General features: G+C 45.1%; 1 pseudogene; it reads left to right on the top strand.

Moving 5' to 3' along the window:
* The first annotated feature begins 18,410 nt into the window (after positions 1 to 18,410).
* On the top strand, positions 18,411 to 18,548 carry LOC143999801 (U2 spliceosomal RNA; annotated as a pseudogene).
* The last annotated feature ends 644 nt before the right edge of the window (positions 18,549 to 19,192 follow it).

Here is a 19,192-nt window from a genome sequence, read left to right as displayed (position 1 = left end):
GATATACAGCACTGACATCTGCACCGTAAGCAGCCCCAGGAGGAAGTCAGCATAGCACAGGGATGGTGGGAGCCCCTCATAATGAGCATAGCACAGGGATGGTGGGAGCCCCTCATAATGAGCATAGCACAGGGATGGTGGGAGCCCCTAATAATATGCACAGCAGAGGTACAGCCCCAGGAGGAAGTCAGCACAGCACAGGGTTGGTGGGAGCCCCTCAGAATAAGCAGCCCCAGGAGGAAGTCAGCACAGCACAGGGATGGTGGGAGCCCCTCATAATAAGCAGCCCCAGTAGAAATATGACACTGCTCAACCTCTTCAAACAAGAGGGTACAGGCATATAGTACGGTGTGCTTTTTTTGGACAAGGAAGTGAGCCAAAGGAAGAAAGAAGGTCTGTGTGCTCGATTAAAAAAATAGTTTATAGACATATACATGATCTACTGGTTACATGTGTTTAATTCCTCCGAGATCCATGCCTCATTCATTTTTAGAAATGTGAGGTAGTTAACACTGTCATGAGCTAGGCGAGTACGCTTATCGGTCACGATCCCCCCTGCTGCGCTGAACGTCCTTTCGGACAGGACACTGGACGAGGGGCAAGCCAACAGTTCGATTGCAAATTGGGCAAGCTCTGGCCAGACGTCAAGCCTGCCCACCCAGTAGTCCAGGGGTTCATCACTCCTCAGAGCGTCCACATCGGCCGTTAACCAGATGTAGTGAGACACCTGACGGTCTAGGCGTTCCCTGATGCTGGATCCGGATGACACCTGTCGATGGGTCGGCTGAAAGATTGACCTCATATCCGAAGTCACCAACACATCTTCAAACCGGCCTCTTCTTGCAGGCGCTGTTGGATTAGTACCCGCAACTCCTTCTCTGGGAGTGGGAATTGCTCCTCTGCCAGCGCACGCAAAAGCAGAATGCAGCATTTCTCAAAGCAAGGCCTGGAAGTGCTCCATTCTGACAGCCCTCTGTGAATGCGGTAACATTTCTGCCATCTTGTGTTTGTACCGGGGGTCTAAGTACGTTGCCACCCAGTACTGGTCCTTGACCCTTATGCTTTTTATACGGGGGTCCCTATTAAAACACTGGAGCATGAAGGCCTCCATTTGCACTAAACTGGAAGCGGTGTGGTGGCCTGGCTCCTGCTCATCATCCAGGATAATGTTGTCCTCTTCATTCTCCTCTCCCCAGCCACGCACAACAACAGGGATCCCAGAAAGGTTTAAAGCATGCTCTTCTTGCTCCTCCTCATCTGCCCCGGCACCATCCTCCTCTGACTCCTCTTCAGACTCCTGTTGTTCACTTGTCTCAGATAGAGTAGCCCCCCTGGGAATTCATCCAGCATTGCGACTTCCTCATCTTCCCGCTCCTGCTCCTCCACAGCTTGATCAATGACACGACGCAATGCACGCTCCATAAAGAAGGCATAAGGTACCATGTCACTGATGGCGCCATGGCTGCGACTGACCAGTTTGGTGATCTCCTCAAATGGGCGCAGAAGTCTGCATGTGTCCCATATGAGCAGCCACTGGCGCGGTGAAAAAAAACCCAGCTCCCCAGAACCTGTTCTGCCACAGAGTTCATACAGGTAGACGTTAACTGCACGTTTCTGCTGGAGCAGCCTATCAAGCATATAGAAGGTTGAGTTCCATCGCGTCGGGCAATCACAAATAAGACGTCTGACAGGCAGATTGTGTCGCCGCTGAATGTCAGCAAGGCGAGCCATGGCCGTGTAAGATCTTCTGAAATGGGCGGAGATTTTCCTTGCCTGCCGCAAGATGTCCTGGACCCCAGGGTATTTGACAACGAATCGCTGCACGACCAAGTTTAAGATGTGTGCCATGCATGGCACGTGCATCATTTTGCCCTGTTTCAATGCACTAAGCAGATTGGCACCGTTGTCACACACCACTTTACCAACTGTCAAATTGAGCGGTGTTAGCCACTGATCTGCTGTGAACGCAAAGCTGAAAGGAGTGCCGGGCCATTGTGGCTCTTGGCTTCCAGGCACAACAGATGCAGCACGGCATGGCAACGTCTCACCTGGCATGTCGATTAGGTTCTGGGGAGCTTGGGCGGCGCAGCGGAAGAGACGCTAGCAGCGGAAAAGGAGGAGTCAGCCGAGGAGGAGAGGGAGAAGGATAGAGTAGGAGGAGGAGGAGAAGAAGAGCCAGGCCTGCATGCAATCCGTGGCGGTAAAACCAAATCCACACGGATGCCACGGGTTACATACTTGACGGCCGTCAGAAGGTTCACCCAGTGGGCAGTAAAAGTGATATACCTTCCCTGCCCGTGTTTGCTAGACCACGTTTCTGTGGTCAGAAGTATCTTGGCACTGACACTGTGTGCCAGAGATACATTCACTTGCTGCTGAACATGGCCATATAGCTCTGGGCTGCCCTTCTCTGAGAAATATTTCCTTCCTGGGACCTTCCATTGTGGTGTTCCAATGGCCACACATTTTCGAAAGGCCTCCGAGTCCACCAGTTTATATGGCAGTAGTTGGCGGGCTATCAGTTCTGACAAGCCAGCCGTCAACCATTGGGCAAGAGGGTTATCCGGCGTCATCATTTTTTTACGTTTGAACATTAGGCCCATGGAAGCCTGCCTTTTTGCAGAAAAACGTGAGCTTGGCGTGATGGAAGGTGGAGTGGAGGACAATTGTGAGGAGAGAGGAGAAGGAGAAGTAGAAGACGAGGCTGGACGGTGAGAGCCTGGAGTGTGGCTTTGTGTGTTCCGTTGCTCCCACTGGGCTCGGTGATAGCTGCTCATGTGCCTTCTTAAGGCGGTCGTTCCTAGGTGAGTGTTGGCCTTACCGCGACTAATGCGTTGACTGCAAAGCTTGCAGATGGCAACGCTATTGTCAGCAGCAGACACGTTAAAAAAAGCCCACACTGCGGAGCCATGTGCCGGTGTCCTGGGAGCGCCAGATGTGACCGTACATGGTCGATGACTTGCTCCTGATACATTAGCAGTCTGCTTTGTCCCTCCTGTGCAATGTAAGTTATTCCTGCTTCTCCTCTATCCTCTCCACCTATCTGCTGGTCCATATCTCCCTCTGAACTCCCCTCCTCTTCCTCTTTTGTGGGCACCCACGTGACATCACTAGACACGTCATCATCGACGTCACCTTCCCCACCACTATAAGTAGAGATCTCGGAGTAGGCAGTAACACCGGGGACCAACCTCCTCCTTGGGCTGATCTGGGTACTGTTGTCAGACTGCTGAGTAGCGGTTGTTGCTACCTCCTCTTCCTGATCCAATACCAAGAGTGGCTGCGCATCAGAAATGTCTTGATATGGATCGGAAAATAATTCCTGTGAAGCGGAAGGTATGTGGTGGTGGTGGTGGTGTTGTTGGTGGTAGTGTCTTTGGGGGTGCACACAGCAGAGAGTGAAGAAGAGGGTGCAGATCAAGAGGATGAGGAGGGTGCAGAAGAGTAAGGCTGAGTGAGCCACTCAACCAAGTCTGGTGCGTCCTTTAAAGTAATTGAACGCACCTTCTGCAACTTCCCACTTTGGCTCAAGCCTGTTACTCCTGCCCTACCCCTACCACCCCTGCAGAAGGGCCTGCCTCTTCCTCTGCCTGCCATTTTTTAAATGACCCTGTGACAAAACTCTCAGTCCCTATACTGATAATGGTCTGCTGCAGTATAGGGCAGCAGTCAGCAGTAGTGCACCTCAACCCTTTGTATTGTGGACCCATACCAGTCCTTGTGGACTGCGAACAGCCTAAATTTGCCGTGAAACGACCACCGGGCGAACCGTTTGGCCATCCCTAGTGTGGAGTGAAATCAAAAATTCGCACCCTTAGAAATCCTGAAGGCAGTGATTGGTTTTCGGGGTGCCGTACGCGGCTAGACTCCCAAAAAGTCCCACATATGTGGTATCCCCATACTCAGGAGAAGCAGCAGAATTGATTTTGGGGTGCAATTCCACATATAACTATGGCATGTGTGAGCAATATATCCTTTAGTGACAACTTTTCGTAAACTTTTTTTTTTTTGTGTGTGTCATTATTCAATCACTTGGGACAAAAAAAAAATATTCAATGGGCTCAACATGCCCCTCATCAATTTCCTTGGGGTGTCTACTTTCCAAAATTGGGTCATTTGGGGCGGGTTTGTACTGCCCTGCCATTTTAGCACCTCAATAAATGAGATAGGCAGTCATAACTTAAAAGCTGTGTAAATTCCAGAAAACGTACTCTAGTTTGTAGACGCTATAACTTTTGCGCAAACCAATAAATATACGCTTATTGACATTTTTTTTACTAAAGACATGTGGCTGAATACATTTTGCCCTAAATGTATGACTAAAATTTAGTTTATTCGATTTTTATTATAACAAAAAGTAGAAAATATATTTTTTTCGGTCTTTTTCCATTTATATCGCAAAAAATAAAAATCGCAGAGGCAATCGAATACCATCAAAAGAAAGCTCTATTTGTGGGAAGAAAAGGACGCAAATTTCGTTTGGGTACAACATTGCATGACCGCGCAATTACCAGTTAAAGCAGTGCAGTGCGAAATTGTAAAAAGACCTCTGGTCCTTAGGCTGACAATTGTTCCGGGGCTGAAGTGGTTAAATCCGACCACACAGGTTAAGGTGAATGGGGTGCTCTCAGAGTCTTTTATAATTTGAATGGTACCAGGCAAGGATGCCCACTGTCCCCTCTTTTATATGCCCTTTCCTTGGAGCCTTTTCTCTTTATGATCAGCCTAAATCAGGATATACAGGGAGTGACAGTGGGCAATACACAGCATAAGGTCTCGGCTTATGCCGATGACCTATTATTTTCTTTAATGAATCCAGCAGTATCTCCACCGAATCTCCTTAAACAATTTTATTTATATGGTGTCTTATCAAACTTGAAAATGTATTTTTCTAAATCAGAGGCTATGGGGATTGCAATGCCAGTACGAACTCTTATGCCGCGTACACACGACCAGACTTTTCAACATCAAAAGTCCGACGGAATTATTCCGGCAGACCATTCGATCGTGTGTGGGCTACAGCGGATTTTTGATTTCCAAAAGTCTGACAGACTTTAGAAATGGAACATGTTTCAAATTTTTCCGACAGAACTCCGCCGGACCCAGTTCCTACTGAGAAATCTGCTCGTGTGTGTGCTAGTCCGACGGACAAAAACCGACGCGAGGGCAGCTATTGGCTACTGGCTATGAACTTCCTTATTCTAGTCCAGTCGTACATCATCACGTTCGAATCCGTCGGACTTTGGTGTGATTGTGTGTGGCCAAGTCCGTTCATTCGGAAAGTCCGTCAGAACTCTGTCAGAACTCCGTCAGAACTCCGTCGAAAGTCTGCCGGACCTATGGCTGGTCGTGTGTACGTGGCATTACACAAATCCAAGGAGGCTTTAAGTGGACTACAAATGGCCTGAATTATTTAGGCATAAAAATGCCAGCAGATTTAACCAATATGTATGAGCTTAATTTTCCACCATTACTTACAGAGTCTAGACTGCTAATAGATAAGTGGCACACTAATTTACATTCTTGGATCGGTAGGTGTAACTTAATAAAGATGTGCATTTTGCCAACATTTTTATACTTATTTCAGGCCCTACCAATACAGATACCACTTTCTTACTTTGTCTGGGCGCATAAGAAATAGACATGTGCAGAGTAAAATATTTTGTTTCGTAATTTCGTTTTCGTCCAAAAAATTAATTTATTTAGTTACTCCCGAAATTCGTTTTTATTTATTTCGTTTTTCGTTCAAAAATTGCATTAGTCTGAAAATCCACATTAATTACAGTCAAATCTGTCTTTGAAGGCTTATGGTGTCTGTCGAATGTATAAAGAAGATTCGACGGAGCTAGTATATAGCATACTTCGTGTGAACTTTAGAACCCTATTAAAGTCTATGGGACTCTAACGTTCAAGATCTAAAATCTAATTAAAAAAGGCTAATATGCAAGTTACTGTCCTAAAAAGTGTTTGGGGACCTGGGTTCTGCCCCAGGGGACATGTATCAATGCAAAAAAAAGTTTTAAAAACGGCCGTTTTTTCGGGAGCAGTGATTTTAATAATGATTAAAGTGAAACAATAAAAGTGTAATATTCCTTTAAATTTTGTACCTGGGGGGTGTCTATAGTATGCCTGTGAAGGGGCGCATGTTTCCCATGCTTAGAACTGTCCCTTCACAAAGTGTCATTTATGCAGGAAAAAAAGTCCTTTAAAATCACTCGCTGCTATTATGAATTGTCGGCTCCGTAATACAGAGAACACTCATTGAAAGTCATTCATAAAATAAAAAAAATAAATTAAAAAAACTGTGGGGGTCCCCCAAATTCAATTACCAGGCCCTTCAGGTCTGGTATGGATATTAAGGGGAACCCTGTGTCAAATTAAAAAAAAAAAATTGACACGGGGTTCACCCTAAATATCCATACCAGACCCTTCAGGTCTGGTAGGGATATTTAGGGGAACCCCACATCAAATTTAGGAAAAAATTGATGTGAGGGTTCCCCTAAAAATCCATACCAGACCCTTTATCCGAGCACGCAACCTGGCAGGCCGCAGGAAAAGAGGGGGGCGAAAGAGCGTCCCCCCCTCCCTCCTGAACCGTACCAGGCCACATGCCCTAAACATTGGGAGGATGCTCAAAGCACCTTGTTCCCATGTTGATGAGGGACAAGCACCTTGTCCCCATGTTGATGAGGAGAAGGGCCTCATCCCCACAACCCTGGACGGTGGTTGTGGGGGTCTGCGGACGGGGGGCTTATCAGAATCTGGAAGCCCCCTTTAACAAGGGGACCCCCAGATCCCGCCCCCCCTATTTGAAATGGTAAGGGGGTACAAAGGTACCCCTACCATTTCACAAAGAAAGTGTAAAAAATTGTTAAACAAGACAAACACACTTTTGAAAAATTCCTTTATTGAAAATAAAAATCAAATTAAAAAAAGATTCCAGCGGTGGTAATCCACTTTTGCTATCCAGCGATGGATGATCATGTCTTCGGGGTCAAGCGATGGCTGATCTGATCCAGCACAGCGAATCCATCCATCTTCTGTCTCCACAGAGGAGACACTGCGGGGATCCCGGCGGCCTGACGTTTGTTATATGCGGAGGGCGGGGCCACCCGTCACCTGCCCCTGACCCCTCTGACGCAAGGGGAAACCCGGGGCTTCCCCAGTGACGTATGGGTGACCCCGCCCCCTCTGATGTAACGGAAACCTGCCTGTGTTACATCAGAGGGGGGCGGGGTCACCCATATGTTACGGGGAAGCCCGGGTTTCCCCTTGCGTCAGAGGGGGCGGGGTCAGGTGACGGGTGGCCCCGCCCTCCGCATATAACAAACGTCAGGCCGCCGGGATCCCCGCAGTGTCTCCTCTGTGGAGACAGAAGATGGATGGATTGGCTGCGCTGGATAAGATCAGCCATCGCTGGAGAGATGATCATCCGTCGCTGGATAGCAAGAGTGGATTACCACCGCTGGAATCTTTTTTTTTATTTTTTTATTTTTAATAAAGGAATTTTTCAAAAGTGTGTTTGTCTTATTTAACTATTTTTTACACTTTCTTTGTGAAATGGTAGGGGTACTTTTGTACCCCCTTACCATTTCAAATGGGGGGTGGGATCTGGGGTCCCCTTGTTAAAGGGGGCTTCCAGATTCTGATAAGCCCCCCGCCCGCAGACCCCCACAACCACCGGCCAGGGTTGTGGGGAGGAGGCCCTTGTCCTCATCAACGTAGGGACAAGGTGCTTTGAGGGGTCACAGACCCCCAAAGCATACTCCCAATGTTGAGGGTATGTGGCCTTGTATAGTTCAGGAGGGAGGGGGGGGCGCTCTCCCCTCTTTTCCTGCGGCCTGCCAGGTTGCGTGCTTGGATAAAGGGTCTGGTATGGATATTTAGGGGGAACCCCATGTCAATTCTTTTGTTAAATTTGACGCAGGGTTCCCCTTAATATCCATACCAGACCTGAAGGGCCTGGTAATTGAATTTGGGGGACCCCCACACTTTTTTATTTATTTATTTGTTTAATTATTTTATCAATGACTTTCAATGAGTGTTCTCTGTATTACAGAGCCGACAATTCATAATAGCTGCGAGTGATTTTAAAGGACTTTTTTTCCTGCATAAATGACACTTTGTGCAGGGACAGTTCTAAGCACGCGAAACATGCGCCCATTCACAGGCATACTATAGACACCCCCCAGGTACAAAATTTAAAGGAATATTACACTTTTATTGTTTCACTTTAATCATTATTAAAATCACTGCTCCCGAAAAAACGGCTGTTTTTAAAACTTTTTTTTGCATTGATACATGTCCCCTGGGGCAGGACCCGGGTCCCCAAACACTTTTTAGGACAGTAACTTGCAGAATCTTTTCTCTCTGTCAAATTTTTTTTCTCTGGCGAATATTTTCTCTATATAATCTTGGACTAATAGAGGTAAGGTTAGGCACATTCGACCACAGGTTCTATAGACACAGATTGTTATTGTCAGAGTCACGTCGAATCTCCTATTCTATATCGAACTGTTGTAACAACGAAAACGAAAATAAAGCATTTATTTATGTTGGATCTTTAGTTTTTCGGATTATGTGCTTTCATTATCGTTTGTCAAAACAAAAACACCTGAAATTCGGACAAAAATGCATTCGGACGAAAATGAATGCACAGGTCTAATAAGAAACCTCGTCTTTCACGCACCTTTTTAACCCTACCAAAACAATATGGTGGCTTGGCATTGCCAGATGTCAGGAGATATTACCAAGTAGTTCAGCTTGGTAGAGTAATCGATTGGCAACGCCATAGTGACCTGAAGCTGTGGGTGCAAGTAGAACAGTGCCAATTCCCAATACCTCTAATAAGGGCGCTGTGGTGTTGGGATTTTGTGCCGTCAGATCTAAATCTCATCCCTTGATAGGGAATACTTTGAAACAATGCCTACACGCTATTACATACATGGAACAAACAACAAAGACATCTCCACTGACCCCCATAAATGGGAACCCCAAATTTATACCAGATCTTTCAACCACGCAATTTTTGTCTCTATGGGAGACTGAGTGAACTATTGCATCACAGTTTGTGATGGAAGATAGATGGCCTACTATGGAGGAGCTGACTAATCCTGGGGTCCCTACCAACTTGCGTTCTGGAATGCAGCTCAATTATATTATTTTCTTCAGACTATACCAGACTCGCAGGCATATACTAGACAATGGACTAAATTTGAGGAGCATTGCTCGGGAACAGAACCATTGCCTTACGTCTTCAGAGATGTATAAGTTATTTAACTCCCCTAGTGAGCAACCAGAACTGGCCTGTGTGTTAAAATGGAGTACAGATCTGCATCGCACATTTACTGATTTACAAATTCAAAATATGATTGAGCTTTCCTCTAAATCTTCAATCCGTACCAAAATACAGGAAACTAATTATAAGATATTTACAAGATGGTATATGACCCCTAGTCGACATCATGCTATCTTTCCAGATGCATCAGAGCATTGCTGGTGATGTGGTATAGATAAAGGGACGATGTTGCAAGTATTTTGAACGTGTCCTAAGTTGACTTCTTTCTGGGCAATGGTTCAAACGATTGCCCAGAAATGCCCAGAAACTAATCTTCAATTCCCGAATGACCCCGTGTTTTTTTTATTACATATTACCACTATTCCAACAAAATCATATATAAAATCTGTCCTATGTCATTTATTAAACGCAGCTAAATCCTGTATACCTTTGATGTGGAAACAGCAGAATCCACCGACCACAGCATTTAGCGCCATTTTGGGAATCCTTCCCCTATTTATTTATTTATTTTTTATTTTTTCTCTTTTTTTTCTTATCTCCTCTTATCCTCTATTTAGATTTGTTTTTTAAAGGGGTTCTGCACTCAGAATAAAACATTTGCCTATTCTCTTGCCTCTAGTTAATATATTTCATAATGCCACCTGTTTTTTTTTTTGCATTCACCTACCTTTTGTAATCTTTAGTAGTTTATTTTAAACCCCTGCGGCGATGGGCGGTCTCTTGCACTGTCTCCTGGGATCTCGTTCGTGTAATTACCGAAATCACGCGAGATGTCGGCTGTAGCACCCGAGATCTCGCGAGATGTCGGGTGCATTAGCCGCAATGTCTACTGGGATTACACGAACGAGATCCCAGGAGACAGTGCGGGCTTCAGCAGGAAATGACGCTGATCCCCGCAAGAGACCGCCCATCGCCGCAGGGGTTTAAAATAAACTACTAAAGATTACAAAAGGTAGGTGAATGCAAAAAAAAAACAGGTGGCATTATGAAATATATTAACTAGAGGCAAGAGAATGGGCAAATGTTTTATTCTGAGTGCAGAACCCCTTTAAGTTAAAGTATACGGAATGAAGCAGAGGTGCTTTGTCACATAAGGTGATAAGAAGCAGGAACTTATATTACTGCAGCAGTGAGATAGAGAGATACTTAGATTTTTGAGTTCTTGTATGTATATCTAATACATGTTTCTTTTGTAATATATGCTTATTATTTTAAGAGACTATGATCTCCCATTCTGTAAACACTGTTACAGTATGTATATGCAATTAATGCCTGAATTTTTTTAAATAAAATCATATTTGAAAAAAAAAAAAGGTGCCCTCAGATCCCGGCCCCCCCACCCTATGTGAATGAGTATGGGGTACATCGTACCCCTACCCATTCACCTGAGGGAAAAAAGTGTCAATAAAAAAACCCTCTAGACAGGTTTTTTAAGTAATTTATTAAGCAGCTCCGGGGGTCTTCTTCCGACTTCAGGGGTCTCTTCCGACTTCTCCGCTCTCTCTGGCCTCTTCTCCCGCTCTTCGGTTCTTCTGCCTATCTTCTGCTCTTTTGCCAATCTTTTGCTAGAGGTTACATAGTTAAAGGGGTCTCCCGGATTCTGATAAGCCCCCCGCCCGCAGACCCCGATAACCAATGGTCAGGGTTGTCGGGAGGAGGCCCTTGTCTTCATTAACATAGAAACAAGGTGCTTCGGGGTGGGGGGCGCAAGGCACCCCCCTTCCCCAAAGCACCCACCCCCCATGTTGAGCACATGCGGCCCGGAACGGTTCAGGAGTAGGGACGCTCGCTCGTCCCCACCTCCTTTCCTTGCCAGCCGGGCTGCGTGCTTGGATAAGGGTCTGGTATGGATTTTGGGGGGACCACCATGCCATTTTTTGTGTTGAGTTATTTTCATGGGACAGCAAATTTACACTGTTTTGCCGCGTACACACGATCAGACTATCCGGCGGACTTAGTCTGGCGGACAAACCGCTGGAAAGTCTGCCAAATTTCCAAACGAGTGGACCTGCCCACACACGGGACTTTTCCGGCGGACTTTTGAAATGAAGGGACTTGCCCACACACGGAGGAAAGTCTGTTAATTTTGAACATGGCTCCAGGTAGCCGGGACTAGCGAAAGAAGTCAATGTCGCTACTGTCCACCTTGGCGGGTTTTGGGTGGCTGGGGAATGGGCAGAAGAGTCTCCTAACCCTTACACAGTAAATAGTCTACCTTGGTGCTCTTTTCAACTCCACAGTCGGAACAGTGTGTCCCCCCCTCCAGAAAATAGAGGCTATTGCCCAGAAGATATGTCACGTCAGGTCACTCTCTCACCTCTCGTCGTCAAGCTGTCTGAGTCTAGTTTGGACTATGTCATCCTGCATCCCGATACTACCCTGGGCTCATTGGCACCTAGGGATTTTTCAAGCAGGCTTCCTGTCGCAGGGGAATAGAGAGTAGCTATATCACTATGGTGGTCGAAGAAGGACCTGATTTAAATGCCTCATCTCCTCCAGTGGCTTGCCTGGACCATCCTGACTACCGTTGCGAGTTAGAGAGGTTGGGGAGCACAATGCGATCACCTTGCAGTATAAGGAAGGTGGGACTTCCCCAAGGCGGGAGTAGTCTCCAATGTTCTGGATATACGGGCGACCTATCTAGCCCTATGGAGCCGGGGAGAGCATCTACATCAGAAGCCGGTCCTGTTACTTCTGGACAACAGGGTGGCAGAGTCATACACCCAACAAAAGGGGGAAACCCACAGCATCCCTTTACTGAGAGAAGTGGAGCTCATTATACTGTGGGCAAAAAGGAACCTGCTGGATTTGAGGACAGTCTATCTTCCAAGGTCACCTGAACAAGGAAGCAGATCATCTGTCTATGAATTTTCAAGACAACAATAAGTGGTCATTCTGCCTCGATATTCAGCAGGATTATGAACCTCCAGAATCCTCCAGAAATCTGCCTTTTTGCCTCATCAGTGAATGCCAAATTACCATGATTTCTCTCCCAACTGCTTTACCCTCGGGTGAAGGCAGTGGATGCCCTCAGCCTATGCACCCCCCCCCCCCCAGTCCCCTATTCTTGTGGTTTCTGCTCAGGTGGTGGAAGGAGCCAGTCAGAGTGGGGCAATTCTCCCATATTGGCGGAGGAGGCCTTGGTACTCCTGGGCAATGTGCCTCCGTTCCTTTTTGTCCTCTCAAAGTTCTAGGTTCTATCTCAACTTCTCTCTCAAGGGAGATTTGTACATCTAGCCCCTCAGATTAAATCTGCATATTTGGATGTTGAAAGGGAGAAATTGAAGTTCTTAGGTTGCTCTTCAAATATAATCTCAATGCTTTTGAAGGGCAGAAAAACCCTACACGAATTATGTGTACACAAAGGTCTGGAATAAGTTCAAACTATTTGTGACTGGCAAGTGCTTGGATCCCACGATTCCTTCTACTGCACTTCTCTTGGATTTTCTGCAGGCAGACTGGGACCTTGTGCTCGGACTAAGTTCACTGAAGGTGCAGGTGGCGGCTATTTCAGGAGCTACCCAAAAGAGATGGGCGGAAGACATGCTCATCATTCAATACTTCAGAGCAGTCAAAAGATCCGGCCACCAGTAAAATCACTCTTTTCCAGTTTGGGATCTGCCTTTTGTCCTGGACTGCCTGATGTCTCAGCCTTTCTTCCCAAGAGAATCCACTTCTCTATGGACAAGACCGCCTTTTTCAATTGCAGTTACTTCAGGGAAGAAGGCCTTGGAATCTGCCTTAGGGGCAGAGAATGAGCACATGTCCTTCTCCCTGAATGGAGTAGAGCTACAAGGTTCTTGTCCTTACCCTCTCTTGGGAGCTTGGGCTCTACCTATCTTTATGGATCCTCTTGCAGGTTCACTACAAGAGTTGGACATTTCCAGAGTTCTAAGGTGTGACTGACAGGCCACAGTTCAAACAAATTGTTCATACTTCCTTGGGGCAAGAACAGATGGAAGGAAACGGCATCAGGAACTATTGCCTCCTAGATTTGTAAACTAATCTAAAAAGTGTATAGGGCTAGAGGGATGGATCCTCCAGCAGTTAAAGTCCACTCAACGAGGGCAGTCTCTTCATCTTGGCCGACAAGGGTTAATGTCTCCCCGGAGATTATTTGCAAGGGGGCTACTTGGGCATCTCCATACACGTTCATCCGCCATTTCAGAACTGATCTGGGGCACTCACTTCGGTGGAGTTCGGAAGAAGGGCAATTAAGTCAGCCCTCTGGATTCCTTAATAAAATGTATGAACATTACACACCCAGTTTGTTAGCTATTTATTTTATCACAGGTATGCTGCCATGGAGGCACCAGAAAAATGGAAAATTGTATAATACTTACCGTAATTATCCTTTCCTGGTGCCTATTCATGGCAGCAGAGACGTCCTCCCTTTGGTATTCGATGTGACAGAAGACTGCTAGGGGGGTATGGATTTCATTTTTATAATATATTCACTATCCTGAGGGGAGGAGTCTGGGGTAGAGTATTATCACAGGTATGCTGCCATGGATAGGCACTAGGAAAGGAAAATTACGGTAAGTATGATTCAATTTTCCGTTTTCACACAGTTTAAAGGCAGATTGTCTTTAAATAATATACCGCATATTTCAGTACCATTTAAGCAATTATATCATGCTCTAAACATTATTTCCATGTGCAATTCTCCAGCTTTTAGCAGAGTAAGGATTTGGACGCTATTTAGTTTCAGGGAACTAATTCGATTTTGGGAGTATTTTCTCACCAGCGCTATAGTGAATACTGTTTTAGCGCTAATTAGCGACACTAGCGGGAATTAGCGCTAATTCACGCAAATTTGCATGCATTAACGTTGCAGCACTATAGTAAATGAAGCCATTGGTTTCTTAATGGAGAAAAAAATCCATTCATGGTGGGATCAAGTATCATTTGAGCAGTATATTGCCAATGGTTTAATATCCAGACATTTAAGATGGGATCTTCCTCCGAACGATGGTTTGGAGGATGAAGATTCCCTGAATGATTGGTATTTGTTTTTCAATACCAAGGGGATTGAATTATTTCCCTGGTACACATGGTCGGAAATTCTGACCACAAAATCCGTCGGATTTTGTCCGAAACTGGTGTTGCATACACACAGTCGGACAAAGTTGTTAGAAAATCCGATCGTTCGGAACTTGATGACGTTCGTTCTTATGTCGGGACTACATTCAGGCTAATGGCCAATGGCTTTGGTCTCATCATTTGATCTGAGCATGCGTGGCACTTTATCCGATCGGAATTCTCTACAAACGATCGGACAAAGTCTGATCGGATGATGTTGTTGGAAAATCCAGCTCTCAAACTTTGTTGGTTGGACATTACATAGTTACATAGTTAGTAAGGTTGAATAAAGACACCAGTCCATCTTGAGTGAGTGTCTACAATTGTCCCTATCCTTGTACATTGCACACTCACATTGGTCCCCACCCTCTGGAGCCCACAATCCAAGGTCCCCATTCATATACTATTTGTTAATTTTGGACAGAAGCCAATTAACCTACCCGTATGTCTTTGGAGTGTGGGATGAAAGTGGAGTACCTGGAGAAAGCCCACGCAGGCACAGGGAGAACATGCAAACTCCAGGCAGGTAGTGTCTTACTGCTAGGTGAGAGTGCTAACCACTACAACACTGTGCCGCCCAACTCTAAAAAGTCAGATGGAGCCCACACACGGTCGGATTATCTGACAACATGGTCCGATCAGACATTTTCCGTCAGAATGTCCGACCGTGTGTACAAGGGCTCAGAGTTTTTAATAAAACTGAAACAATTAAGATGAGAACACTTGAAAGCCAGATATTGGAAATCAAGGAAAAACTGGAACAGTTTAAAAATTACTCAGAGTTAAACTATCAGGAGAGCTAATGAAAAAGCTAGAGAAACGCAAAAGAAGAAAATAGAGAAGTATATCAGGGATACAGGGGATTTTAAGAATAAAGAAGTTTTTAAATGGCAATGTAGTAATAATGAAAAAGTCCAGGGACCTACACAGGGAATTGCTCAGCCTATAAAAAGGTAATAAAGGGGAGATGAAAGTGTTATCACAACCTTATCAGTGGGCCCCCCAAAATTATGAGGGAGGTGCACAGAGCAATACCAACCAGCCCCAACCGCAGTGTACACCCTTCAGAGGTAACTGGAGGGGAAGAGGGAATGTGAGAGGGATGCCTAAGAGGGGGAGAGGGAATTTTAACCCCAATACTAATTCTCATTCCCACTCTAACCCCAATTATAATCCAAATTATTATTTGGGTTATTACCAACCCCCAAATGAACACAGTGATCAGCGAAATTCCACACAAACAAATTATCCGCAGGTTCAATGAGCTTTTGGCACCAATGATTACATGTATAATGTACCGGTGGATAATCGCTACTCCACCCTATCCAATCCACCAGAGGGTTTTCAGGGTTTTTTTTTTAGGGGGACCCCCATCTCAGGGGAATGATCCCACCCAGACTGGAAAAGGAAGGGGGGGGGGGGAGAGAAAGGAAGAAGGACCCAAAAAAAGCAAACACCAGTAGGGACTGGGATCTATAATCTGAGTGATGTAGATCTCACTAAAGAAGAGATTACTCTTTTGGACAAGGGACTCAAATTTGCACCAATTAAAAATTTTAATAAGTTTGACACCTATGTCCAAATCCAGAAGTATGTACACACATTGAATTTGAAGAAATATTTTTTGTCGAAACCTGATTCGAGACCCCCACTCCATGCTAGTAGTTTTCACCACTCATCCCTAAAAAACAAATCTGTTTTTAACCCCCAAAATGTTGACAATACATTTTTACATGTCTTCAAAAATATGGTAGTTAAAATATGGGATTTGGAACAATTAAAAATAAGAACGGTTCACTATCCTCATTGGATTAAAAAGGGAATAGGAGACATTGAGCAGTCTTAGGATGTGGTCATACGACCTGCTGATAAGGGGGGGAGGTTGGTCATTATGACCAAACAGTATTACCAAACAGAAATGGAAAGGCAGTTAGGGGATACAGATACTTACCTCAAGCTTACTGGTAACCCTTTGCTGGAATTTAAGAACAAACTTGGGGAGGTGGTAGAAAAAGGGAAATCCAAAGATATCTTGTCCATCAAGTAAACACGATATTTGAACCTCATATCTTGTCCCACACCTTTTATTTATTTTCTGCCGAAAATTCATAAAAACACTACAGAACACTACAGAACCACCAGGGAGGCCGATTATTAATGGTATTGATTCCGTTTATTCTCGACTATCAGACAACTCAGCAAAAGGGAATCCTTCTGGCTTTATGAAAGTAAGACCAATGGGTTTGAACGCGGACTTCGATTTGAACTGTTTTATTAGTAATTTATGAGTTTAATTATTCGTGATTTTATATATATATATATATATATATATATATATATATATATATATATATATATATATTTTTTTTTTTTATTATTATTATTATTATAATATTATGTGTATTAGTTTTTGATGTATTAGTGTAATTTTAATTTTAATCACATTAAATGTGGTCAAGATGCTTACAGGATGGTGTTGCCAGCAGTAGATTTAGTAATGGTAACTTACACAAAAGTATTTTCTATAAAAAAAAAAACTAACTTGGGAAGAATTGATTTTCCGCTTGTCAGATGTCCCCATGTGTATTTGTGCTGTTTTCACCACTTCCTGTTTCCTGTGTCAGCCTGGAAGGATGTCTCATGAGGCCTGGTTCAGCAAGGTGGGCGGGACTGGGGTGTGATGATGCAGCACACCTAATTAGAGCGTATTAGTCTTTTCAATCAGTGGTGAGATGTTCAGTCTCTAGCCCTTACTGAAGAAGTCATGGTGGTGTAGCAGCCCATTCGACGTAACGCATACAGGGGGAAGGAGCCACAGTGGCAGCGTCATCCCACAAGCATCTTGTCGTTTCTATGCATTCTGGGCCCGCACTGCTTAAGTGCTACATTTGTGAGTAACGTTTTAATGAGGAAATAAGCTGTTTTGATATACAGAGAGCACTAGATTTTGCCTTTTTCTATTCCCATGTGCACCAGACCCCGTTGAGGGAATTTGTACTGGCTGGAATCCATCAAATCAGCCGGAGACAGCACTGAAGGAATAGGAGTTCCATGATCAGCTGATCTGTTTGTATCCTAGAGAGGGAACCTGCTTTTTCTGACCTTCTGGTGAAACGGGTCAGAATGTGAGGCGAGTGACGTTTTTGCACTGGTGGTGTGTTGTGCGTTTTTGTGCAGCAGACTCTGGGGATTACATTTGTGCATTTGGACTCTTATTTTTATTCAATACATTTTTTGAGTGTGGGGACTTTATTGTTTACTATTCCCACTTAGGGAACACGTACCTTTCATCATTGTGTATTTTTCACTATTCCAAGTCAGGGAACATGAATATTTGATTGTACATTCAGTATCTTGCTATTTTGCAAGTTCACATATTCTTATTTATTTATTTATTGGTAGTTATTTAGGAAATGCAACACTGTTTTGTTATACATATCAGACGTTGTGTCTCCACTTGGTCTTGGGGGCTTGATATGCTAATTTCTGAACTGGCTATATTAAAGTGGAAGTAAACTCCCCTATCGTTTTCAGCCAAAGAAGCTGCCATCTTTGCCTCTGTTTAATCTTCAACTGCTATGGTGCTGCACGTGTGATTCGTTATGACACCAGCCATTGGATGGTTTGATAGTTTGGCTGAGAGCACAGCCAATGTGCAGTTAGCATTCCCGCCACGCCTTTTTTTTTTTTAACTGTTTAAATTGATGGGTTTACTTCTACTTTAAGCTCAAAGTGGGCTGACTGTTCTTAAATCAAGAGATAGACTTAACAAAGGTAATCATGTTTCAGACCGAGAGGCACCGATAAAAGAGTCTAATGCTTATGTGAGAAGCATGATGATCAACTAGACTTGAAATTACAGCCAATCAGAATTTGATGCAACTCTGGACCAATTAAAGGGTGCCGGGGGGGGGGATGTGGAACCTGAATGGGTGAGAGTAGGGGCAAAGGGGGAGTATAAAAGCAGTACAGAGAGCTACACACAGTCTCTTCTCTCTCTGTGTGCCCCCTGCAAGCATGGTAACGTAAGGGCTCTTCTCGGCCTTTTGGCTAAGATCAAATGTAGTATCTGTTCTTATCAGTTGCCAAAGGAGGCGCTGTGCCGCCCCTATTGAGAGGGGAGGGCTAGTGCTTCCAATGGCATAATTTGCACCTGGAAAGACGGTCTCGGCAGGGTTCACGCTGTGCTGCCCGACGGAAAGTGGGGGTCGGTGCATGTCCGAGTCCGAGCCGTTCAGAAGGGTGTCCCTGGTGAGGATGGGTGCTGCTATTGGTTGGACCCAGAGGGTCGAGTACCTGGCCTGAGTTGGGGTAGTTCTAGCCCCAGACAGTTTTTCGGAAGGGAACACTGGCTGCTCTCTGAGGGGGAGGAGCGGTTAGTACTTCCCGAATGTAATTAGGTAGGAGTGATGGTAGTGGGGTTGAGCTTGGAGGGTAGACAGGCTCTCCCGGATTTCCTGAACTTCATGCCTTCCTGCCTGGGGAGGGGGGCTGCTATGGTCTGTTGGTCAGGGCAGTCTTGAAAGCCTTTGGAGTATGTGCCCATGGAGTGGCAGTCCAGGGGTGAATAAAAATCACTGTGAGTGATGGTCACTCTTGATTTTGGGCACCACGGTCACTGCACCAATAGCACACTTTTTTTTAGCACCTGCCTCTTGGGTCGGGCCTGTTGGCTGGGACCTGAGGAATTTTTTATTCCTGGCCGGAGGGCCTGGTCATTGTTTTACACAATGGCCACCTTTTCACTCTTCCTCTCCACTTATTCCTCCCCCGCTTTATTTAATTTATTTCCTTTGTGTGTGTGTCACGTCT

The sequence above is a fragment of the Lithobates pipiens genome, unplaced genomic scaffold, assembly GCF_037356315.1.
Source record: "Lithobates pipiens isolate NorthernLeopardFrog02 unplaced genomic scaffold, aLitPip1_a1.2 Scaffold_19, whole genome shotgun sequence".
Classification (NCBI taxonomy): domain Eukaryota; kingdom Metazoa; phylum Chordata; class Amphibia; order Anura; family Ranidae; genus Lithobates; species Lithobates pipiens.
This window is presented reverse-complemented; position numbering and strand designations above follow the sequence as displayed.